The sequence below is a fragment of the Corvus cornix genome, chromosome 4 (assembly GCF_000738735.6).
Source record: "Corvus cornix cornix isolate S_Up_H32 chromosome 4, ASM73873v5, whole genome shotgun sequence".
NCBI lineage: Eukaryota > Metazoa > Chordata > Aves > Passeriformes > Corvidae > Corvus > Corvus cornix.
Genome location: NC_046334.1, coordinates 41137954 through 41151527, shown reverse-complemented (window position 1 = coordinate 41151527; position 13574 = coordinate 41137954). Strand labels below are relative to the sequence as shown.

The 13574-nt window shown below is 35.8% G+C and overlaps 1 protein-coding gene across 39 annotated transcripts in view; it reads left to right on the top strand.

The window, feature by feature from the left end:
* The window catches only part of SORBS2 (sorbin and SH3 domain containing 2), a 198610-nt gene that overhangs the window by 59463 nt on the left and 125573 nt on the right, over positions 1-13574 (top strand). For 35 of the 39 annotated variants that reach the window (XM_039550401.1, XM_039550403.1, XM_039550398.1 and 32 more), the window contains exon 2: positions 11097-11224. The exons of 2 other annotated variants lie outside the window; for them this stretch is intronic. The gene's annotated coding sequence lies outside the window, so the exon portion shown is untranslated. Of the gene's footprint in view, positions 1-11096; positions 11225-13574 lie in introns of those variants that run through there. 2 more of the 39 variants (XM_039550421.1, XM_019287135.2) reach the window with 2 other exon arrangements.

Here is a 13574-nt window from a genome sequence, read left to right as displayed (position 1 = left end):
CTGTTTGACTACAATAACAGTGGTTTCTTGATTTCCTGTAGCAGAAATGAAAATTTAAAAGGTGTCTGAGGAAGAAGCAAGTAGTAGCTTTGAAGATGAACTTGGGAAGTGTTCTTATGATGAAAGATTACTTTCTTATCTTATGAATGGATGAAATGTATGTGGGAAAATTTGAGCAGATACTGTGAAGAGACTTTTGGGAGTTGCAAGAGGAGACAGGAAGAGTATTACAAAACTGCTTGAAAGGGAAAAGGAGAAAGATAGATGTAATTGCTGCAGTGAAAATACAACGAGCCATCTATATGGACCCTCTATTCTGGTGCAGGGACAGCTACAGTGGCTTCAAAGAAAAAAAAATTAGACTGGTCTCATGGGGTGCATTTTGCATAGATCAGAACATGTTACTTAAAACTGTGGGTTCAGATACTGTAGTTAAATTGTATGTTGACAAGAGGCCTAAACAATAGCATTCCTCATGGGGGACCAAAAAATAAAAAGATAAATCAGGCTTCCAAAGTTCTGTGGAGAAATCAGTCAGCTCAGGAAAAGCTACAAACATGCTTAGAGTGAAGGGGAAACAGGTGTGAAGAAACATGAGCCAGCTCCTTGAGGAATTCACATACTTAAGTATTCAAGAGGTTTTTTGGGGGTTTTATTCAAAAAAAAAACCCCAAAAGGTCATGTTTGCATTCTAGTCAAATTCCAACCTATACACAGTGTGCCAGGGCAAGCTACAGATTTAATTTTTTAAATTGTTTTTTAGTCTTCATATGGACACATAGTAATTCCAATTAAAATTTTCAGATTTGAAAACAAATTTATCTCCTTCTGTGGTTTTATTCTTTGTGTTGTATTTCATTCTTGGGAGACCCAAATGGTTGAGTCCTGTCTGTTCATAAGCACTTTAGATGAAGCATTTGAAGTCTGTGTTTTCAATGTGACTGCTGATTATGGAAATGGGCTTCTCTCTAGCTGTCCTGCACCAGCAATGCAATAAAGCAGTTCCGAAGATGAGATCAGCTGCTAGGGAGCTCTAATTTCTGTCCCTTGGTTTTGTACCAAATTGTTTCAACTGGGACAAAATCTGTTAGAATGTTGGTGGGATATTTCGTGCATTTTGCTTTAGGTACAAGTGTATTAGGACTGTAAATTTTTTATGGAAAATGTCCATTTCTCAGTGTACTGCTTGGTTTTAAAATTGTGGGCTGAGCTGGAGCTTGGAGGTGGCTTGAGTTCAAACATAGCTTGAAAGCATAATTATATTGCAAGCTTTCTTGTGTCTAGTCCTGTCAAATCTGTGTAATTCTACTGTCATCCTCAGTATTGTATATATTGTAGTTAGACTTCTCTTCCGAAACATATTGGAAGATAAAGTCCATAGCTTCTCTTTATAGTCATTAAAAGTGTGGGATTTTTTCTGAACTAATTGCTGATAATGCTGTGAAAAATTCACATTCAATACCTAAATTTGTCAAAACAAGCTAACAATATATGTAATTTAAATCTTCATAAAAGAAACCACTTCTTTTGAATTTTAGACTTACTTTCTCTAGTGCTAACCTGTGGATAGTTTTTACTAAGTACTTTCTTAAAGAGCTAAAACAATTTTTAGCTTTGCTTGGCCCAAAAGCAGATAATTTTTTAAATGAACTTTTTTAGGGATAGGTTTGGAACTGTACTCTGAGGCCCCTACCCTTTTTGGTGGATAAAATGTACAATTGTAGAATTTTTACCCTTACTTTTACAAAACTGTGAAATCTTGTTTCTTGTTTCTCATAATCCGAAATTAGTGTCTTACACTGCAAGTGCTGAAATGATGATTCAGGTTTGGCCTTGTAAGAATGCAATCTGAATAACATTTTTAAAAGCAAGGGCATGACTTCAAGGCAGTTGTTCGTCTGTGACTTACCTTGAACCTGGGTGTATATAGTATTCTTTACAAAGACATATACTAAACAAGGAAATTTGAATTTATTTAAATGTTTGCTTGAAGAGGGCAGAGAGGAATTTAGCAAAATGACACAAATGAAATTAATATAGACTTTAGTATTTTTGAAAGTTCTTATTGATGTTTTCTCTCTTTGAATGCAATGGTAGGAATCCTCCCTGAATTAATTAAGTGTAGTTGCAGTAAATTTGTGTGCTTTTAGAATGGCTCTGAAAGGGCCTTAGCATCCAGCTTTTCACTATTCTAGTTTTAGTTTCAGCCCAAAGTGCCTGTAAATTTCTTTTGAAGACTACTGGAAAGATAGATACAAGATGAAAAAAGTGTTGCACTTGAATCTGCATCCCTTGATACAATGATTTTCTGATTGTTATTACTTACACAGGCATTTCAGTCTTACTATCATTAGTACGATCTTGGCTGAAAAGGTTGGCACCGTCTTGAATGAACCTTCTAACCTTATTTACAGTGTATTTAATACTGGAAATGGTTTCACATGTTCATATACACAAATTTTACCATATTTGGGGAATGTTCTGTTAGATAAATAGTCCTGCCTCTTAAAGCTTGATGAACATCAGAAGTTATGTTCAAATTATGCTGTGCATTTCAACTTGGGATCCTACAAATGCTAACCAGATTTGCAAATTAAGGTCAGTGCAGTTTTGATGTTTTTTCATGTTAAACTTTCTGTGCTGTCTGTATCAGACACACCTGTGAGTTTGAAATGTCACCATCGAAATCGAGGTTAGCCTCATGAAGAGGAGGAATCAGGAAATAGAGTGTCTTTGTGTTGTCATTTCAAAGGCAGCAATAATACTGCATCATAAAAAAATATTGTGTGTTGACTTCTTTCTGTGTGGATCACATAAAAGTTAGCGTAGAGGTTTGGTTTTTTTATATTTCAATGCTATTTCTCTTTTTAAAAGTACTATTAAAATGATTTAAACTACTCAACTTACAGACAGTTTAGACTTTGATCTTAACTCACGTGTTTCTAGTTCATGCCACCCATCTATCGTAAGCTGATTTTGTTATAAATAACCAAAAGCTGTACAGATACTATGTAAAACTATTAGTGATTTCCCCCCTCCGTTGTTGCACTCTGGTTTCAAACTCTAGTCTTCAGATAACTGTCAATCACATGTAATTTCTTTTCACCCTGCTCGTCAGAATGTAAAGGCAAAAAAATAACATAGAATGCTTTTCTAATGATCTCCTTATAGCAATTTGTTAAGTGCTGTAGGAATCAAATGTGCAGGAACTTAAATTTTAAGTCAATGTGTTCAAACCAGAAGGGCAAACACGTCACATGCAGTTTAATGTGTTTTGAACACTACATTTGTAATAATTAAACTTCTGCTAAGATATGTCTACTCTACTTTTGATGTCTTTTTGTACAAGGCTGTAATTTGACAACTTTCTTATCTCTACCCTCTCTTTTGGGAAGTAAGATAGAAAACTCTGTGATTTAGCTATTCTGTATAAATTTTGTAGAGAAAATTTACCTTTCAACTTCTCAATTTTGTTTTTCCATATATGTGAAGCTTTCAAGGCACTTTAGAAGCACAGGATGCCACAAGTCACTGACTTCGTCCTTGAGGTTTTTTAAGTGCAAATGTTATTACTCTATTCTTGCTTGTAGTGATCATTGTCTGAGGGTTAGAACTGAACATTTCTGTTTCAAACAGTCATTTCATCAAGCTGATGAACAGTAAATAGCCTTGAGTGGAAAAAAGGGTCTTTTGAGCTGTTATTGCTAATAGGCAGATGAATTTGAAAAACAGAGGATGTTAAAGTTCTGAGGAAGTAAACAATTTCTAGGAAGGGAAATCCGCCTTTCCATGTGTTTATTTTTCAATGAGAGGAAACTACCTAATAAATGTAAAACTTCATGGATACAAAATAGGATATCTACTTCAGATTATATTCCCTTTGACTTCCAGTTCTCACGAATCTTAAGAACTCCCCTTCAAGCCTTCTTTTGTGCAACTTCAACTGCCATAGATTTATGGTATGACACAGGTGTTCCTTCCTCTACCCAATGTGCAAAATATGTATAGTCATACTGTTCCAGCTTGTAGTTTGTTGCTGTTGAAGAATATTTTTAAGGACCTTTTCTCGCCACCTTTCTAGGTGGCACTGGCCTTTGTTACATGAACTGAGGTCTCTTTAATGGCCTGATTTTCCTAAGGAGTATACATTGCATCTCATAAACAGAGATAGCAAAGAAGTCTTGTTTTAGAGTTGTGTCTGTAGACTTGTCTTCCTTGTGGAAGAATTTTTCCATTCAGGGAGAAAGTTTGTGGTGGAAAACATGGCTGCAGTTATGAATTTTTTATTACTGATGTTCACTGATCAGCAGTGAAGGTGTACTGATGAAGAAGAATTAGGAAATTTCTAAAAATCCTTTAAATAATGTTGCCCTTGGTGACTTTGCTCTTCTTGTCTCTGTTACTTGCCACCTAAACAAGGGTCAAGTTCTGTTAGCTGAAAAATTAGTTCTGACCTACACATAATTCAACACAGAGCAATTAACTGGCAGCACAACTGTAACATCCTGTATTGCCTGAAATACAGCAAACATCAAATTGTCTTTCCTCAGCTAGGAAAAGCATGAATATAGCTCAAACAAGTGTTTCAAACTAACAGCCTGTTCTGCAATTAACGGTCCTGTAAAGAACACAAATAGCAAACAAAAACTGTGAACGAGCTCTCACTTTCACTTAGCTGAAGCAGTACATGATAAATGACTACATTATAATGTGCCTCTGTTAACAAGAACACAAAACAAACACAAGCTCAGCACTGATTTTCTGAGCCATTCTCCTATTGGGCTAGGACTAAGTGGGGTATAGAGTACCCACTGGTGAGTGTTGATATCATGCTATAACTTCACCTTTGGGAGATGAAGAACCTCCTGGAAACCAAAGTCCTCCTTTCCCTCCAAGCTTCTAGTGTGAGGACTTGTCAAATCTTTGGGGAAATGATGATCTTCAGGGAAAAAGGGATTTGAACAGGAAGGGATCAGTTTTCTGTTTTATGAGTTTCCTGTTGAGCGTGCTACCTCATACTGTAGAAAGGGGTTTTTTTGTAGGGAGCAGGAGCACGCTTGGTAGGCTCAGGCATTTTGGCAGCACCTTTTCTTGCTGATAAGCAACATGAAGGTGGAGGAAGGTGGAGGCAGTGTAGCTGCAAGTAGGTTGAGTGTGCTGGTATCATGTACCTGAGCTCTTGAAATAGCTACCTTCTTTGCAGCCTGAAGAACTGATAATTGTCATGATTATGTGAAACTGTGAGCTGCAAAGAAAGAGTTTGCCAAAGCAATTGTATCTTTGTGGGCCTTGTCTGACTTCAGCTGTTTTTATTATGTCAGTAGCATATGTTGCTATTGACAAATGTTGGGTTTCTGAAAACCAGATATTGCCTTTGAAATCAGACTTGCAGGGGAAAAAAAGAACGAGGTAGCAGAAAAATTAGACCCTGGTGGTATTACCTTGTATTCTAAAATGCTGAAGAGTTATCTTGTATCTTTAGGTTGTGTTTTCAGTTGTTGGATCATTGTAGTGAAGTGAATAAACTGACTAAAGGAACAGTGATGGAAAGATGATTCTCTACACTGTTGTTTGACTTGTAATGAGACGTTTTGTACTCATTTGAGGTGACAAGCGTTCACCCTAGGGTTCAGTGCCTGAAAGCTTCAGTTGCAGTAGCTTGGCTGTTTCCTACTTTCTATGCTATGAGTAGTAGTATTCAATTACTTAATTGGTAAAGCTAAGGACTGTTTTTCATATAGGTCCCTTATTTTTTCATTACTAGATTGGCAGCTTAGAAAATTGGCAGAAAACCATTGTGTTAATTATTGAGAAGCCTAAATTCCTTTGTGGATTTAGCCATGGTAATTGGAATAGAAGCTCAATACAGAGTGCGCAGGTGTAAAGCTGGCCTGGCCATAATCTGGTGGTTTAAGAAAAAGCAGAGTGGCATTAGGCCTTGTGTGTTCTGTAACATAAGTCTTTGTGAAGCGGAAGGAAGGATTTGGGACTTGTGTTACTTCTGCGGATTTCTTTTGCCTTACACGGACCAGCAGCTTGAGAGTGGCAGCTGCACACAGGATCATGCATGGCCCCAGAGCCTGGTGCAGTTCTCCCTTGAGAAGTGAGCACAGTATTATCCATTGATAGCTCTGGGAAGGTGTTTACATTTCAGAGTGTATTGTTCAGATGTAAATATTTCAGAGTAACTGAAGGCAGTTGCTCAAACTTGCCTTTCTCCTAGGTAAGTTTTTTCTTTCTTAAGCAAATGACAGGGAGTCCAGTTCTTGCTCTGCAAGCTACATGAATTACTCTATTCTACCACAGTGAAAGAGGGCCAGTGTCCTCAAAAAACCAGACAATAGCATGACGCTTGGTATTGTGTCACGGAAGTGGAAGATGTGACTGTAAATCCTTCTGGAAGTTTAATCCAGGTTTTCCATATCCGGGGCAGATGTTTTAATGTCCATCAGCACAGTGTTTTTAAAAATAACGTGGTGGCGAAGCATCATCTTCCATGGTTTTGATAGAGAGTGAAAAAAACCTGAGAACATCTCTTGGATATTTGTGCCTCAGATTTAAGATTGATAAAACAAAGTTTGTACAGGACAGCTGTCACCAAAGTGGTTTCATTAAGTCAAGGCATTGCTTGCTTGGTCCAGGAGGAGAATTTTAGGTAACTGGCAACTTGACTGTTGAAAGACATACAGATGCTTAGAAATTTGGGTATATATAAAATAGGTGTTTTAAAAATGGTCACGTTTGATTTGGGCGCAAAAGACCCTGTTACTTGCATTGGTAAATCACAGGTTGAGAGTCCTAGCTTGTTTACATTTCTGAGGTTTAGGCCTTTAGGAAAACCCCACTCACTAATGCCCTCAGCACCCTCCCAAAACACAACCACAGTCTTACACAGTAGTTAAACACATTCTAGCAAAGAAAGGGCCTTAAGGACAAATAACTTTGTACCAAGGTCTTGAAACAATAGCATAACAATGTATATTAAGAGTGAGATTAACAATAAGCTTCTGTTCCCCATTTCCTGAAAAGGCCTTTTCATATTTATTTTCCTGATCATTTTTAACTGTTTGCTCTTGGAACAGAGGAAGTTAGTTTTACTAGCAGAATATTATCCTGTTGGTCCAGTTTCAGAGTGATAGCTGCAGTGCCTGTAGTCATTTTTCACATCATTATAAGAGCAGTTACATGGTTTGTACCCAGTTATATGGAATTGGCTGAAGTATTGGAATTGGTTGTAACAGATGACTACGAGGCTCTAAATATTTAAATAATATGCTTTCAATAGTTAGAGGGGTCTAAATGCATATGATTTCACTTCAAGGTTGAAAGTATCCTTATGTTTTAATGTAGTCACTTGGTGCTGATTTAAAGGTATAATAATTTTAATGGATTCTATATGATATAATGGTGTTATTAAGCATACTAAAAATTATAACATAGCTTCTCATTGTAACTGTAAAATGTCTTACCAAAAAAATTGGCTAGGGCTTTCAGTCTAACATAAATCTAAAGTCAAAAATGAGAACTCGATACAGCTAAGGACATTTGGTGTCTTTTAAAGAGAATACAGGTCTGCTGTTCCGGAGAACACAGAGTCAATTCTTCATCAAACATAAGCCATTTTGCAGACCAGTTCATGTTAATAACATGAGAGTGTGATTCTTTGTACATGCTGTCTTGATCCATGTGTTTCAAATGCAAGAGTTATCAGTAGAACACTTCTGTGACAAATTCAGAAGGCTGCTTCGATACTCTGTTTGAGTATAGGCATTCCTGGCAGTAATTTCAGTTAACACATGTTTATGCATTTTTACTTATGTTACATTATATAGGATCAACCACAAGTAATATTGTATATGAACTATGTGTAGCAAGGTATTCCATCCTGTCCGTGGCCACACTTCTTCATAGCTCCCTTGCTTTTCAACAGTGGAGGCTACTGAAAGCACATGTGACTTTGAAAAAATGTCTTATTTGTAAGATCCTTCAAGTTCATATATGTCTAAAACACTTTTGAGAGTAGCTGAAGTTGAGGATGAAGCATGTGAACCACAGCTTTCCTTCTGTAGGTTTTTTTTCCTGTAATCTGGGAAATACTCATTTCAGAGATTGACCTAATCAGTTCTATGAATGAACACTCTCAAGGGAGATTTCTGAAAACACAGAGTACGTGCATTTTGCTTCCATTCTCTAACATTAAATTCATTTGGTGTTATGTGTCATAGTTCAGATGAAATTCAAGAAATATGGATACTTGGGGGAAAAAAAAAATGAACAAATGAAAGAAATCATATCCATACTCCTTGTTTCTTCCTGAGGCAGGTAACATGCAATTTACATAGCATTTAGACATACTATCATACTACTAGAAGGCATTGCATTAATATTAAAATATATTAATAGAATCATGTATAGAAAAATACAAGGAAAAAGGAGTCATTACACCTGGCTGTGCAGCATTCATCTGCATATCTTGAAATGTACAGGGACACTTCTCAAAAGGAGGATTTTTCTTCAGCCATTCCATATGAAGCTTCAATGACTCAACTGTGTTTGAAAGGTTAGACTTAGAAAAATCAACATTTTCTTTTATATGAATCGCAGGTATGCAAATATTGTCTCTCAGTATTTTGAACAACCTTCTGTATCTCTTACCCATCAAGATTCTTTCCTCTGGTTTATGAAAATCTCTGTCCTGTAGAGTCTGGCCATGGAGCACCTGGAGACTTGCATCAAGAACCTACATCAGCAGTGTGAACTGTACACTTTTTGGTCATGCTTGAATTCTTTAATACTAGAAATTGATTAAATCATGCTGCAGTGGGTCACTAAAGAAATTATATTCTTAATTTTAGTATTGCTGATAGCCATAAAAAGAAAGAGATTATTGTCAGTCTCTGAAATGCGTAAGGTGACAGTCGTGGTAGTAGTGATATATTTGTCTGTTTTACTAATAAACATACAGATACATTTGAGACCTAGATGATATATGTGATGTTTCTGACATCTCATGTTTCCTGTAGATGAAGATGATCTGATTTGTATCCAGTAGCTAAAGCATCTGAGTATATATTGAAACAGTGCTTATGTCATGTTTAGTAAATGCTATGAATACTAATAGGTAAACTGTCATTTATTTATACAAATATGGTTGCAGAGAGTGTGTGAAGAAACAAGGTACCAAAATGGGTTAAGTGCTGATGGTGACTCAGCTAATGGTAAATCTGCCTCCTGAGAAAATGCCTCTGAAAAGAAATGCTGAGCTGCAAAGTGTTGTGTATTAAATTATGTCAGTAGTAAATTGATACTGCTAATAATGACTTTAACACATAGTTCTAGTTTTGTATTTGTGTAGTATTAGTATCCAGCATGTGGATATTGATTGATTTAGCTTGTAACCATCCGATGAAAGCATTATGGATGGCAAGGTAATGTAGAATCTGACACTAGTGGTCTGGTAGATACAGGTCTTGTATTTATTTAGAAACTATAATGCATGTTCCACCTGACCATCACAGCTCTCAAGCTGGCTATAACTCACACATTATCTGAAATTTAAGCTATTGGAGTCCTTGAATATCTTTGTGCATGAATCCGAACTTAAATATAAACTGAGCTTTTTATCTTCACTGAACTAGTTTTGCGGTAAAATGGTGGTCCTGAACTAGACATTAGGAATGAAGTAGCAATAATGATTAATTTAACAGGTTGGTATTTAGAGTTTGTGGGTTTTGTTGTACCTGCTTTTAACTGCTGCAACTCTAAAAATAGCTGAGATCAAATGGAAAGGATGCTTTTGAGCTAATACAGAAAGAATTTGTGCTATATTTTTACACTTAGCAGCTTTTTCATTATTAAGTGTTCTATAGCTAATGATTTTTGTACAAGTCTTTAGAAGCAAATGTGCTTTTCATGTTTGTTTATAACAATGAGCATTGCTTCACTCTTTTAATAGTTTACTAAATAGCTTGTGTCTGGCATCCTGTTTCATGTGTCAGTATAGCTTCCAAACAGCTCCTGTTCACGAATAAATCAGAAATTAAGCCTGTTTTAGGTTTTGAGCCGAGAGTAACTTTAAGTCTCATAACTTTTCCTTGAACAAAAGTAACAAAAATTTTCAGTGGCAGTACCTAACAGTGTGATGATGTTTGAGAAGTTTTTCTGAGGAAGCAAAACCAGGAACTGCTGAGATATATAGAGGGAAGTTATAGAGAGGGATATGTTGGAAGCTTTCTCCTTCTCCAGAAGAAGCTGCAAAAGTTAAATAACAGTGATGATTTTTCACTGACTTAGTTTATCTCTGTTTTCTTAAACTTCAAAGTAATTAGCTTTTATGTACCCATCAGGATGTTCAGGGTCTTTTCCTAGAGTCATTAATTTGTATTGATACTTTCTGTTTCCCACTATTTTTACATTATGGGAGGGTAAGTTGATTGGTTGGCAGTGTGACAGAGGAGGACAGGGAGATATTTATCATGTCACTGAATGGCCCTGGTAGAAAAAAAATGGAGTGCCAGCAGCTTCAGGTCACTAGGCTTCCAAAATAGTACTGTTGCTGAAACTGGAAACTTAAGATGCAAACCAGAAACAAACTACTGGCTTCAGTCTTCATATACTAATTTGTCCTGTCCTTCGATGTGTATACCAGTCAGATATAATAGACTTAAATGCAAATAGAATTACTTCCATCTCAGATGAAACCTTGTGTTGAGAAGGCAAACCATCTTCAGAGATAACAAAACTCAATAGGTGTTTTTCACATTAAAAAATATTCATGGTGGTTCATTGTCTAAGCTAAAAGTTATAATTTTCAAGGTCCCTGATTTCCTTTTAACAGTAGTTTGGTTTGGTTTTTTTTCATCAACAGTGGTTGTTCCCTGCTCCTTCTGTTTCTTTAAATAAAAATTTGGACAATGAACAAAGTTTTTTTGCCATGGATTTCCTGATTTTTTTTAGCATGGTTGGGAGGCTGCTTATTCTCTATTACACTTTCATTTTGATAGTAGGCAAGCCCATTGCTTCTGAAAACAGCTCAAATGTTCTTTGAAAAAAAATCTCAGTCAGCAGCTTAGACTTTTTCTCTTTTTCTTTTGCAGACTCTTGCATGTGAATTAAATTAATTTCTTGAGAGAAACCTTCATTAAGGGCTAAATAAACAAGGTCTACATATACAGAAGTTTCTTACTTCTGCTGCATTTGAGACACAGCCTAACTCATCTGTCTGGTAAGTTATACTTTCCTTAAGGACTTTTCTTTCTTCCTGCCCTTAGGACTTGCATTCTTGAGGTTCTAAGTAGTGTTCAGAGAAAACCAGCTTCGGCTTGCTGATAGTTCTGGTGCATTCTATATATGAAGTACAAAGACTAATCTCCAAAGGCATTACTGTGCTGCTTTTACAAACTTCAAAATAGTGTCTATGATTCTGTATGGTATTTCTGTATAGGTGGGGTTTAATCTTTTATCTAGTACTTTGTTCTCAGTTTGTTGTAATGAAGGCATTAAATGTTTTAAAGCAAAAGTGATAATTGTTCTGTCTTGGATTTACCTGTTTGAATGTTCCATATTTAATGAATTAACTTCAGAATTTTTATTGCAAAGTATATCTAGTGTCAAGTCAGAGTTTAAAAATATACTTTCCCAACGTTCATTCATGTCTCATTGATTGTTGGTTTCACCTTTTCTAGATAAAATAGCTTGATGTTATTTAATACAATGCTTTATTTTTCTTGGTGATGTGCCTATTTCATAGGACAGTAAGCATACTTATCAGTAGTCTTTATTTGATCATATAATTCTGTAACAGTTCTATTAAAGGTGTTTATGTCTTACAGTTTCTTTGGGTTTTGATTGTACAGCTTGAAACAATTTTTTTTTTCCTTTGATTATGAAGTATTAACTGAGTTTGACCCAAACAAAAGAAATTTTGTCCTCCACCTTCTATTTTTATGCTTCATTGCAATAAAATGAAGAAAGTTGTGGAAGAGCAGAAGAATTTTTGCTCTGTGCTGAGGTTTTCCTAAGCAGTTGGCTGGCATTAGATGGCACCCTATATATACCCAGTCCATCTGATCACTTATGCTGCAATGCTTTGGCTTACCACAATTACTGTGTACTTACATACTGCATGCCCTAGATCTGCACAGTTTGTTTTGCAGGCTTTGCTATAGCCCTAACATCAGTTTAGTTCAAAAAATGTTGAAAACTCAATTTCATATTTAAAATATGTGTTATATTTAATGTAAAGCAATAATTATATATATTTTCATTAAAAAAAAAACCCAAATAAAACAGATCAACACTCTAACATTAAAGCTGACTGGAGGCTTTTCAATTAATTTAAGTTTTAGTAAGAAGCTTGCCATCTTATTTTTGGATAAAAAGTTAAAAACTGGAATGGATGTATAGATTTCATAAAGAATATCTTACTTGTCTTACATTGATGGTTTTCATATAAAGAGAGTTTGTCACCTGAGAATTACTTCTCAAAAAGCTGCAGCTTCTGAAGGAACTTAAGACACTTTAGAGGTCATGCTGCAATTACTGTTTGTGCACTTTAGAAATATGTGATCCCTTAACAGGTCCAAAAACATAGCTGGATGAGAAATTACACATAAATAGGCTTCATAATAGATAAAAATATGAACCAATTATTTTCAAATAAAAACAGTGCCTGAACTGTTCAAAGTAAGGGCCAGAGGAACTTGTATCTGGCATGCTAGCACAACCCAAACTTTAGCTGAGTGAACTTGGCACAAGATTCAACTAAAGAGAGGAAATCTCAGGAGAGCAGTGGAATTCCTTTCATTGAATAACTATACCTCAGCATTCATGGGGAACAAATGGTAACATTTTGTGCAAGTTTCTGCTTTTGACAGTGTGTCTTTGTTCACTTCCCAAAAAGGGTGTCAAATACATTGAAAAAAAAAAAAACTTTTATATTTGAATTTTTCATTTTACTTAATGATATGGTCCCAAGGAACCCATTAAATCTGGGATGGCCTAACGCCGTTGTTGATACCTCTTTGTTTATGTAGAAATAAGGCTCAATTAGAACCGTTTTGGTTACACAATTGTGTTCCCTCCTTACTTCCTTTGTGAGCTCAAATAGAGGGGTGGTAGCCAGGTGTATCTATAAACATTTTATGATGGAATTATTTTATCAAAGTGTCTCAGAAAACATTTTCTTTTTGCTAATATAAGTGTTATCCAAACAATATATGATATTACTGAACTGTTACCTTGAGAAACAAAGGATCATGATAACTTAAATTTCTTGTTAAAAGCTTTGTGCTGAGAAAGACCTTAACTTAATATGCTGTTTAGTCATGATGCTGCTTCTGCAGTGTGGTCTTCAGTTCATTTACTGATGACAATGGGGTTTTATGGGAACTGTTCTGTATGGGGTTCTCATCTATGATCTAAGCATGTCAGCAGATCATTGTAATACGTTGAAACTGCATGGATTTAATATGTGATAGTGCTGGAGACAAAAAAGGTGTTTCGAATACTGGAAAGCAAGAACTGGTGATAGAGGAAATTAATCTGAGTAAAAGGCTATCATGCAGTCATCTCTT